Below are 13,422 nucleotides of genomic sequence, written 5' to 3' on the forward strand. Positions count from 1 at the left end.
CTAACAATCCCTCCCTGCCCCCCTGTAACAGGGTGTAGCAGGTCCTCCCTCTGCTCTGCTCCAAAAATCACTCTGAGAACTTCTGGCTCAGCAGTCACCGGTGTAGTTTATTTACATAGTGCAAACCCACTACCTCTCCCCACATATTGCTGGGGGTTCCAGCCTTAGGGGGCTTTTCTTTCTTGCAGCCAGGAGAGGATAGCTACCTCTCTCTTTTCACTCTCTGGATTCCTTTCTCTGACCCTGTATATAGCCCCAAGCTAATCAGGCTGGCAGCTATTCTGCCTCTGCCAATCAGGCTCAGGTTCCTCTAGTCAGCTCCAATTAAGGGAGGTGAATTGGAGCTGCAGTGACACCGGGCTGGCTCAGCAGTTCCTGGTCAGCATCCTATTACACACCCCAAAAAACCTGTTCTGTACTTTTCCCACCCATAACCAACAACCCTCCAAGTTCACACCCAGACTCCTTCCCAGCAATTATTTTCCTCTCCCTCAGCCCATCCATTACCCCTGGCTTCCCCCAGCCTTTGCACTGCTTCTGGGGTGTATGGTAAATATAGTTTAAATGAATTATTACTCAGAGTTCTGTATTAATATGCCTATTTGTCAAAAAAACTTTTTCTGAATTTTTTTGTTGTCTGTATTGTTACAGACATACTTGCTGACAAGTATTTTGAAATAAATGACCAAAAATGATTGAAACAGATGTGATTATATTGTGTTATTTTGACAAATCAAATATGCAAAATTTTGCAGATTTTGAAATATTGTGTACATAATTTTTAATGTTTTGTTGCAGAAATTTGAATTTCTTGGTGCAGAATTTCCCCAGGACTAACATCAGAATGTGCTTTCATTTATTTTCCAATGCAAACACTTCATCAATGGCAAGTCTGGCCAAACTTCAAGGTTACACACTGTAAAACTCCTTGTTTCCTCAGTCTTGTTGTATCACCTGAGGTCCGACTGGCTTCATGTAGGGAGAACCATATTTGCAGATTGTTCACTGAACTGTGGGAAAAGTCCTGACACTGCAACTTTACACCTTTGTACTGCAGAGTGCAGTGCAAACTGCAGGGCACTAAAACAGGTGCTCCTGAATGAATTCTTCATCTGGAAGATCAGGGACGGCCCTAGACTAGCTGCCATCAACTGGTGCCCTAGGTGAACCATGCAATAGGCTCCCACACCCACAAACCCCAAAGGCAGATCTAAACTGAGACTTTTGGTAAACTGGGAAACATGTTGCCCCTTTTTCTCTTTTAATGTTTTTAAGAGGGTTTTTTTGTTTGTTTTTTTAAACAGAGGCTTAATTATTCGGTTTGTCCATCCATCTGTCTGTCCAACCAATGTTTCTGAGATCAGATAAAATAGAGACACGAAATTTTCAGAATAGATTTGTACATGACAGCTAGATGATGTTTCAGTCTGGTTTCAAATAAAATTCATTTTAAATGTTAATTATATTTTTTATTATTACAAATCTGAAATCATCCATTACACTATCCTGCTTTAACTGCCATTACCACCACATCGGATATAAAAGAAATAACAAAACTCTTCAATTAACTTTAACCTGTATTTACAAATAAAATAAAAAACACTCCGTGCTCTTAAAACATGATTTTTCTTGCTTTAAGTTTGAAAATGCAGTCACTAGTTCTTTTAGATCCAGTTTTCCAGCTATTTCATGCTCTATTAACATTGTGGCAAAGCTAAATGTTAGCTACGGAAACTGGCAAAGTTAAAAGAATGTGTAGAACTATAAAAATGTTTGGAAAACTGTCTGAGTTTATTTTCACAAATTTTCAGTACTTCTTCAGGAGTGGAATGTTTCTTAAGTCATCTTGAAAAAGCCTGAAGCTCACTACACAAATCTGTAGCATCAATGTCTTTTGAATTTTCATGAGTCAATGCCAACTTGTTTTATACAAAATTATCTTATCTGTTTTGCTGTTTTCTTTTGCAAGCTGTGAATATCATATAGAAAGTGAAATACTACTCTAGCTGCTGCATCTGTTGAAATCTTTCATCAACCAAGTGAACAGCAGTATCAAGGACTGTGAAGCAGAAATTCATTTTGAACCTTTGTTTTCGGTTCTGAATGCACGTGTCTCATCCTTCATACGAAAACTGCTGTTTCTTTTGCTGAATGCAAACTGGCTCTGGTTCAAATTCTGTCGGAAAGTCTATTTCTTCAGCAAGCTCAAGAGAATCTACCAGTGTTCTTTTGACTCCTTCATTACTTCTGAATTCCTCTAGAATGTTTTTAATTTGCTGCAGTTTTTAAATAGTAGAATGTATGTTCAAGTTCTTTTCCTGAAGCTGCATACTAGTAAGGTTAATCTCAAAAAGGATATTATACCACAAAATGAGTATCAGAGGGGTAGTTGTGTTAGTCTGGATCTGTAAAAAGCAACAAAGTCCTGTGGCACCTGATAGACTAACAGACATATTGGAGCATAAGCTTTCGTGGGTGAATGCCCACTTCGTCAAGCGCATAAATTGAGTACTTTGCATTTGTCCTTATTGAATTTCATCCTATTTACTTCAGACCACTGATAACTACTCTCCAGGAACAGTTTTTCAACCAGTTTTGCACCCATCTTATAGTAGCTCCATCTAGGTTGCATTTCCCTAGCTTGTTTATGAGAAGGTCATGTGAAACAGTATCAAAAGCTTTACTAAAGTCAAGATATACCACGTCTACCAGTTCCCTCCTATCCATAAACTTGTTACCCTGTCAAAGAAAGCTATCAGGTTGGTTTGACACTATTTGTTTTTGACAGATCCATGCTGACTGTTACTTATCACCTTATTATCTTCTAGATGTTTTCAAATTGGTTGCTTAATTATTTGCTCCATTATCTTTCCAGGTACTGAAGTTAAACTGACTGGTCTGTAATTCCCCAAGATGTCCTTATTTCCTTTTTTATAGATTGGTAGTATATATGCCCTTTTCCAGTCTTCTGGAATCTCTCCTATCTTCCATGACTTTTCTAAGATAATCGTTAGTGTCTCAGATATCTCCTCAGTCAGCTTCTTGAGTATTCCAGGATGCATTTAATCAGACTCTGGTGACTTGAAAACTTCTAATTTGTCCAAGTAATTTTAATTTGTTCTTTCCCTATTTTAGCCTCTTCTGATCCTACCTCATTTTCATTAGCATTCACTACATTATATGTCCAATCACCACCAACCTTGGTGAAAACCGAAACAAAGAAGTCATTAAGCACCTCTGCCATTTCCACATTTTCTGTTATCATTTTCCCTCCTCAATGGGCCTGCCCTGTCCTTGGTCTTCCTCCTGCTTCTAATGTATTTGTAGAATGTTTTCTTGTTACTCTTTAGGCTCTAGATAGATTGATCTCGTTTGGTGCCTTGGCCTTTCTAATTTTGTCCCTAAATACTTGTGTTATTTGTTTATATTCATCTTTGTAATTTGACCAAGTTTCCACTTTTTGTAGGACTGTGTTTTTTTTTAATTATTTTTAGATCATTGAAGATCTCCTGGTTAATCAAGGGTGGTCTCTTGCCATACTTATTATCTAACTAGGATAGTTTGCCCTTGTGCTCTTAATAATGTCTCTTTGTAAAACTGCCAACTGTCTTCAATTATTTTCCCTTTAGACTTGCTTCCCAGGGGATTTTACCTACCAACTCCCTGAGTTAGCTAAAGTCTGCCCTCTTGAAATCCATTGTCTTTATTTTGCTGTTCTCCCTCCTACCATTGCTTAGAAACATGAACTCTATCCTTTCATGATCACTTTCACCCAAGCTGCCTTCCACTTTCAAATTCTCAACCAGTTCTTCCCTATTTCTCAAAATCAAATCTAGAGCAGCCTCCCACCCTGTAGCTGTCTAGACCTTCTGAAATTAAAAAAAAATGTCTCCAATACATTTCAAGAACTTATTGGAAAATCTGTGCCCTGCTGTGTTATTTCCCCAACATATGTCTGGGTAGTTGAAGTCCCCCATCACCACCAAGTCCTGTGCTTTGGATGATTTTTTTAGCTGTTTAAAAAAAAAAGCCTCATCCACCTCTTCTTCCTGGTTAGGTGGTCTGTAGTAGACCCTTACCGTGACATGACCCTTGTTTTTTACCCATTTTATCCTTAACAGAGACTTTCAACAAGTCTGTCTCCTATTTCCATCTCAACCACAGTCCAAGGGTGTACTTTCTTAATATACAAGGCAACATCTCCTCCCGTTGCTCCCTGCCTGTCCTTCCAGAGCAAGCTGTACTCTTCTATACCAGTTTTCCAGTCATTCTTATTATCCAACCAGGTCTCTGTCATGCCAACTATGTCATAGTGTTTATTTGCTAGCATTTCAAGTTCTTCCTGCTTATTCTTTCTAGTATACAGACATATCAGATACTGACTTGATCTCCCTCCCCAGTCTGTCTTGTCTCTCCTTTATCCCTGCCATAGCAGCCCATCCTCACCCCAAATTCCAAACCTTCTCCCAGGTCTCCATGTTCTTGACTTACTTGTGGGCTTTGGTAACCTGCCCCCTTAGAACCTAGTTTAAAGGCCTCCTGCCTAGGTTAGCATTCTGTATCCACATATGCTCTTCCCCTTTCTTGATAGGTGGACCCCATCTCTGCTTAGTAGTCCTTCTTCCTCGAACAGCATCCCATGGTCAATGAAGCTGAAGCCCTCCTGCAGCCATCTTTGCAGCCAGGCATTCACCTCCAGGATACATCTGTCTCTGCCTGGGCCCCTACTCTCGACTGGAAGGATCGAAGAGAACACCATCTGTGTTCCGAACTCCTTCACCCTTACTCCAAGAGTCCTGTAGTCATTTCTGATCTGCTGAGGGTCATACTTCACAGTATCATTAGTGCCCACATGGATGTAGCATGGGGTAGTGGCCAGATGATTCTCGACAATCCCTCCGTATCGTCACGGACATGGGCCCCTGGCAGGCAGCATACCTCCCAAGATGCCATGTCAGGGTGACAGATGGTACCTCCTTCTCCCTCAGAAGACAGTCACAAGCCACGATTACCCTACCTTTTCTCCTAGGAGTGGTGGGGGGTACATAGCTTCTCCTCCTCCTCCTGTGGGGGTGATTCCTCATTGCTCATTGCAAGGCAGCATATTGGTTTTCCATCACCATGGATGGGTTGGGAGTAGGGGTGTGACAGCAGTCCTCTGTAGTTGGATAGCTTCCTCAGCCTTGGCTGTCTCCATGTGAATACTCTCAAGGAATTCCTCATTGGCACGGATGTTCCTCAGCCTAGCCACCTCCTCCTGTAGCTCTCTCACCTGCTTCCTGAGAGATTCCACCAGCAGGCACCTTTCACACTGGATGGTCTCCCCAGCCTGGCTTTATGAGAGTGGGAAATGCAGGCCACAGTCTCTGCAAATCCATACCAGGATCTGGGCAGAGGCATCTATGGTCAGGCTGTCTGTCTGGACACAGGCACAGGTGGAGGAGACAGGAGCAGCATTGGCACTGGCAATGTGACCCTTCCTAACCATAGCGACTATATTACAACTACCTCTCAAACTCCCTGTAGCACGGCGCAGACTCACCCCTGTGGCGCCTCCTGCTGGTTGTCCTCGGGAATTAGCTCTTTGACCCAGGAGCGCCCTCTGCAGGCTGGTGATCTGCTTGCCGTTGGCCCCGGTGCCCCTCCCAGGACCCCGGTGCCCTTTTAACTGAGGTGCTGCCCCGTGGCAGTACCCCATCAATCTGGGTCTCCCCTCCCTGGGGAACCCCCAACCCACTATCCCCACTTCACCTCAGTTTTGGCTACTGCCCAGTCTCCATCTAGCCCCCGTTCACTGGGGCAGACTGCAGTATCAGCCACTCATCATAGGCAAAGGGGTCTGGACTGGCTGCCTTTACCTACCCTCAGGCTGCCCCTCTGCAAGCCCAATACCTAGGTGGGCCTAAAACTAGGCCCTGCAGCCTGGGGAGTTGCTGGCCTGGGGCTTCCCAGCTCCTAAGGCCTTTCCCCAGCTCTGCCTCACTCTAGGTCCCCTGGGTGAGTTCCCCAGCAGCCAGGCCTGTCTTCCTCTCCAGTCAAAGTGAGACTGCTCCCTCTGGCTTCCCTGGCCTTCTTATAAGGCCCAGTTGCTTAGTTTGGGGCGTGGCCCCAGCTGCAGCCACTTCCCCCAATCAGCCAGGGTTTTAAGTTTCCCAACCCCCAGCCCTCTGCAGGGCTTTTCCAACCCCTGCAGGGCCGGAGCGAGTGCTCACCCCACTATACTCCCCTGTTTGCAGTTCCCTGTTTGCTATCTCCCCTTGCTTGCTTAGTCTCTGGCTTTTAAGACCTTCTCTCCTAGGTCAGCCTTACCCCCTCATTAGTCACACAGGAGGAGAGTGATCACAAGGCTGACTGAGGCTGATCAAAGATGATCCAGAGAACAAAGGCTAAAAAAGTCCCCAGACACACAGTCCCAACTGACCCAGTAACTGAAATAACCTGAAAGAGAGAGAGAATATATATATATATATATATATACACCACAATACTACTAACTAATACTATATATATATAATACTAACTAATACTATATATATATATAATACTATATATACTATATATACTACTATTAGTTATACTATATATATGTAGTATTATATATATATATATAGTATTAGTTAGTAGTATTGTGGTAGCACTTAAGAACTCTAGTCATGGACCAGGACTGCATTATGCTAGGTGCTATACAAATGGAGAACACAATTATATCAGTGTCACTGAGAGCAGAATTTGGCTTTATTTGCATACAGTGCCTATATGAAGCATATTTTTAGGACCTGTTAGGATGGGAAATGCTAAGTAGAATCCCTCTTGACACATGGATGCTAGAAAGCCTGCTTCAAATTTGAGCTAAGAGTGCCCCAGAATTTCCATAGTTCAGAACATACTCCATTCTAAAAATGACTCGTTATTTAGAGCCAAGAACTAAAAACTATGAAAGGTGTAAAATTAAAATATTAAAAAAGGTTTTCAAAGACTTCCAACACTTCATATCCGTGCCAATATTGATTAAATTTCTACACCAGATAGCTTTTAAGTGGTTTAAATTGATATTATGTTTTGACAATGACTAAGGCACAGAACCGTTTGTCATATTTTATATATTATTTCATCATGTATATTTTAAAAGAAAAAAAGATCAATTTTTCTGTGTTGATATAGAAAATTAATAATGATCAGCACTTATACTAAAAGTTCAGTGGATGCCTGCACTGCCTCTGTAAAAGATTGTAAATTAAAAACTATAAAATATATATTTTTGTACTTCAAATATACATACTGGGATAAAATATGAACAATTGATTTTTAGGCTATTAAACCATATTAACAATTCTAGCACTTTTATACTACTTTCCAATTAGTAATTTTGGGAGAAAACTCTTTCTAAAGGCAAAATAGCAACTATAGTCAATAGGCCAACAGGTATGAAGAAATGGCACAGATCAGAGATTTGATGGTAAAGAAAATAGTCTGAGTAATGACTAGTCTAGTTCAGGAAGGCATTGCTGTGTGCCACTTCCAAGGCAACTTCCACTGATTAATGAGCTCTGAGCCAAAAGAGTAGCAGAAGAACACCATATTGCTTTAAAGCTAGAAGATACTGAATCACAAGTCCAAAACCTAGGGAAAGAGGGAGTGTAAACATTTGGGTGTGCACACAAGGGTGAGGGGAAAAGAGTGACATAATAAACACTGATAGCTTTTTTTTATGTAAGTTGCTGGAAAAATCTACTTTCTTCCCCCGTCCCCCCACCCTTCCGACACATGGAAAAGTTTGGGGTTATCAGCCAAACACTCATGCTCCACAAAGGTTTCTGGTAAAGTAAAGAAAAACCCAAAGAGGGTGTGGGTTTATTTGTAGTGACTAAAGCACCAAATTAACAGTCTCAGGATCTACCAGCCAATGATATTGTGCTTTGGGAATGGTAAGCAAGTCAAAAGGGAAAAATAGTTCAAGAGAGTTGGCAGTTTTTCAAAGAGACATTATTAAGAGCAGTTTATCTTATGCATTGGAAAGATAGACAATATGGCAAGAGACTACTCTGGTTTAATCAGGAGATCTTCAATGATCTGAAACTCAAGAAAGAATCCTACAAAACGTGGAAACTAGATCAAATTACAAAGGATGAATATAAACAAATAACACAAGGATGTCGGGACAGAATTATAAAGGCCAAGGCACAAAAGGAGCTCAAATTAGCTAGAAACATAAAGGGTAACAAGAAAACACTCTACAAATACATTAGAAGCAAGAAGAAGGTCAGCCCATTACTCAATGAGGGGGGAAAACAATAACAGAAAATGTGGAAATGGCGGAAGTGCTAAATAACCTTTTTGTTTCAGTTTTTACCAAAAAGTTTAATAGCAACTGGACATCTAACTTCATGAATGCCAGTGAAAATGAGGTAGGAGCAGAAGCTAAAATAGGGAAAGAACAAGTTAAAAATTACTTAGACAAGTTAGATGTCTGCAACTTGGCAGGGCCCGATGAAATATATCCTAGAATACTCAAGGAGCTGACTGAGGAGATATCTTAGCCATTAGTGATTATCTTCAAAAAGTCATGAAAGATGGCCTGGAAAAAGGCAAATATAGTGCCAATCTACAAAAAGGGGAAGAACGACAACCTGGGGAATTACAGACCAGTAAGTTTAACTTCAGTACCCAGAAAGATAATGGAGCAAATAATTAAGCAATCAATTCACAAATACTTAGAAGATAATAAGGTGATAAGTAAGTGTCAGCATGGATTTGTCAAAAACAAATCATGTCAAACCAACCAATAGATTTCTTTGACAACACAACAAGACATGTAGATAGGTGAGAAGTGGTAGATGTGGTATATCTTGACTTTAGTAAGGCTTTTGATATTGTCTTGGATGATCTTCTCATAAACAAACTAGGGAAATGCAACCTAGATGGAGTTACTATAAGTTGGGTGCATAACTGCTTGGGAAACTGTACCCAGAGAGTAATTATGAGTGGTTCATAGTGAAGCTGGAAGGGCATAAAAAATGGGGTCCCACCAGGATCAGTCTGGGTCTGGTTCTGTTCAATATCTTCATCAATGATTTAGATAATGGCATAGAGAGTACACTTATAAAGTTTGTGGATGATACCAACCTGGGAGGGGATGCAAGTAATTTGTGGGATAAGATTAAAATTCAAAATAACCTGGACAAACTGGAGAAATGGTCTGAAGTAAATAGGATAAAATTCAATAAAGAGAAAAGCAAAATAGTCCACTTAGGAAGTAACAATCAGCTGCACACATACCAAATGAGAAATGACTTCCTAGGAAGGGGATCTGGGGGTCATAGTGGATCTCAAGTTAAATATGAGTCAACAGTGTAATGCTGTTGCAAAAAAAAGCGAACATCATTGTGGGATGTATTAGTAGGAGTGTTGTAATAAAGACACGAGAAGTCATTCTTCTGCTGTACTTCACATTCATTAGGCCTCCACTTGCGTATTGTGTCCAGTTCTGGGAGCCACATTTTTTGGAAAGATGTTGATGAATTAGAGAGAGTCCAAAGAGGAACAAAAAGGATTAAAGGTCTAGAAAACAAGACCTGTGAGGGAAAATTTTAAAAATTGGGTTTGTTTAGTCTGGAGAAGAGAGGACTGAGAGGGGACATGATAACCGTTTTCAAGTACATAAAAGGTTTTTTACAAGGAGGAGGAAGAAAAACTGTTCTCTTTCACCTCATAGGATAGGACAAGAAGCAATGGGCTTAAATTGTAGCAAGGGAGGTTTAGGTTAGACATTAGGAAAATCTTTCTGTCAGGATAGTTAAGCACATAGTAGTTATGTTAATATCTAATCTCAATGTCCTTCCCAGTTCTACAAATCTATGATTCTATGATTTATAAGGCTAAATTTAGTTGTACTTCAATCAGAGCCCTAAAGCACCATGTTAATAATGGTAATAGAAACTGTCTTTGATCCTATATCTAAACAAATACTTTGCCTCAGTCTTTAATGAGGCTAATGAGGAGCTTAGGGATAATGGTAGGATGACAAATAGGAATGAGGATATGGAGGTAGATATTACCACATCCAAGGTAGAAGCCAAACTCGAACAGCTTAATGGGATGAAATCAGGGGGTCCAGATAATCTTCATCCAAGAATATTAAAGGAACTGGCACATGAAATTGCAAGCCCATTAGCAAGAATTTTTAATGAATCTGTAAACTCAGGGGTTGTACCGTATGACTGGAGAATTGCTAACATAGTTCCTATCTTTAAGAAAGGGAAAAAGTGTGATTTGGGCAACTACAGGCCTGTCAGTTGACATCTGTAGTATGCAAGGTCTTGGAAAATGTTTTGAAGGAAATTAGTCAAGGACATTGAGGTCAATGGTAATTGAGACAAAATACAACGTGGTCTTATAAAAGGTAGATTGTGCCAAACCAACCTGATCTCCTTCTTTGAGAAGGTAACAGATTTTTTAGACAAAGGAAATGCAGTGGATCTAATTTACCTTGATTTCAGTAAGGCATTTGATACGGTTCCACATGGGGAATTATTAACTAAATTGGAAAAGATGAGGATCAATATGAAAATTGAAAGGTGGATAAGGAACTGGTTAAAGGGGAGACTACAAAGGTCGTACTGAGAGGTGAATTGTCAGGCTGGAGGGAGGTTACTAGTGGAATTCCTCAGGGATCGGTTTTCGGACCAATCTGATTTAATCTTTTTATTACTGACCTTGGCACAAAAAGTGGGAATGTGCTAATAAAGCTTGCAGATGACACAAAGCTGGGAGGTATTGCCAATACAGAGAAGGACTGGGATCTCATCCAGGAAGATCTGGATGATCTTGTAAACTGGAGTAATAGTAATAGGATGAAATTTAATAGTGAAAAGTGCAAGGTAATGCAGTTAGGGATTAATAACTAGAACTATTGTTATAAACTGGGGAGGCATTAGTTGGAAGTAACAGAAGAGGAGAAGGACCTTGGAGTATTGGTTGATCACAGGATGACTATGAGCCGCCAATATGATATGGCTGTGAAAAAGCTAATGCAGTCTTGGGATGCATCAGGCATAGTATTTCCAGTAGAGATAAGGAGGTGTTAGTACCATTATAGAAGCCACTGGTGAGACCTCATCTAGAATACCGTGTGCAGTTCTGGTCTCCCATTTTTAAGAAGGATGAATTCAAACTGGAACAGGTTCAGAGAAGAGCTGCTAGGATGATTCAAGTAATGGAAAACCTGTCATCTGAAAGGAGACTCAAAGAGCTTGGCTTGTTTAGCCTAACCAAAAGAAGGCTGAGGGGAGATATGATTGCTCTCTATAAATATATCAGAAGAATAAATACCAGGGAGGGAGAGGAATTATTTAAGCTCAATGCCAAAGTGGACACAGGAACAAATGGATATAACTGGCTATCAGGAAGTTTAGACTTGAAATTAGCCGCAGGTTTCTAACTATCAGAGGAGTGAAGTTCTGGAACAGCCTTCCAAGGGGAATAGTGGGGGCAAAAGACATATCTGGCTCCAAGACTAAGCTTGATAAGTTTATGGAGGGGATAGTATGATGGGATAGCCTAATTTTGGCAATTAATTTGTCTTTGACTACTAGCAGTAAATATGCCCAATGGCTTGTGATGGGATGTTAGATGGGGTGGGAACTGAGTTACTACAGAGAATTCTTTCCTGGGTGTCTGGCTGGAGAGTCTTGCCCACATGCTCAGGGTTTAGCTGATAGCCTTATTTGGGGTCGGGAAGGAATTTTCCTCCAGGGCAGATTGGCAGAAGCCCTGGGGGTTTTTCACCTTCCTCTGCAGCATGGGGCACGGGTCACTTGCTGGAAGGTTCTCTGCACCTTGAAGTCTTTAAACCATGATTTGAGGACTTCAATGGCTCAGACACAGGTTTGATACTGGAGTGGGTGGGTAAGAGTCTGTGGCCTGCGTTGTGCAGGAGATCAGACTAGGTGATCATAATGGTCCCTTCTGACCTTAAAGTCTATGATTCTATGACCTGCTAGACTAGTATGCCACTTTTGTCCCTGTGTTAGCCAACAACCCTTTTAAAATTCCCCTTTAATGGCCTTATTAGGCACACCTGGGAGAACCAGTATTTCCTAATTATTTGGGAATAAAGCTCAAGTACTTCTCTGAAAATCTGTATATGCTGGACAGGGATCTGTAAAACCTGGTGTGATGGTGCACCCCATATAAGGCTTCATGGAAATATGCTTATGAATGTATATATATATGACATAACTGGAATATATTTTATGCTACATATGCCATGCAACATATCTCTGTAAAGGTTATGATCTACTGAATCTATTCATCCTATTTGTATGCATATGTCATTGTTGTATTTGTAGTTATGAATATTGGCTGTGTACTTGCTTCATTTCTAAGTAGCCTTAGTAAATCATTTGGTCAAGTTTTTGAGAAAGGAATGTGCAAATTAAGTGCCCAATCAAGAAACACTTAAAGGACAATTAATTTTGGAAAGCTCCAATCCACATGAGAAGTCTACCTGAGGATGTTCAGGGTAGCATGTAAACAATGGCTGCTGCCTGTAAAAACTGAGTCATGCATGGACATGGGACTTGCCCATGTAACTGCAAAACTCCATATTGGAGCTGGACTTTGCATAGGAGTGAGGAGGGGGTCTCAACTCACAAGAGAAAGTCTATTTAAACCCCTGGGAGACACCTCCATTTTGTCTTCAGCTTGCTCAAGAGATAGCCTCTCCACCCCCAAGGATACCTGAAAGAAACTGGAACAAAGGACAGTAACTACAAGGGGTGTGAGTAATCGCTGGACCCAAAGTAGAAGGTGGCTAGTCTGTAAAAGGAAGCTTACTGGAACACCACAGAGGGTGAGATTTTGTCTGTGTTCAGTTTTCTTACTGTATTAGACTCAGGGTAAAATGGGGGTTGGACCCCATTGGGAGTTGGGCATCTGAGTGTTAAAGACAGAAACACTTCTTAAGTTGCTTTCAGTTAAGTCTGCAGCTTTGAGGCAGGCGGTTCAGACCCTGGGTCTGTGTTAGATCAGACTGGAGTGTCTGGCTCAACAAGACAGGGTGCTGGAGTCCCAGGCTGGCAGGGAAAGCAGGGGCAGAAGTAATCTTAACACATCAGTTGGCAGTTCCCAAGGGGGGTTCTGTGATCCAACCCGTCACACCTGGCCACTATCTTGTGTACTGTTAATATGGGATTTAGGCATAAAGTAATAGAAAAACACCTGTCGGAGATGGTTTAGATAATACTTAGTCCTGTCATGAGTGTAGGGGACTGGTCTAAATGACCTCTTGAGGTCTCTTCCAGTCCTACAATTCTGTGATTCTATGATATGAAAAGGATATCTTTCATTTTGTCTTCTTGTACCCTGAAGAATTTTTGCATATTCTCTTAGAAAATATTTGCAAATTTCCCACTATTTCCCACT

This window comes from Mauremys reevesii, linkage group 1 (genome assembly GCF_016161935.1).
Source record: "Mauremys reevesii isolate NIE-2019 linkage group 1, ASM1616193v1, whole genome shotgun sequence".
In the NCBI taxonomy this organism is placed as follows: domain Eukaryota; kingdom Metazoa; phylum Chordata; order Testudines; family Geoemydidae; genus Mauremys; species Mauremys reevesii.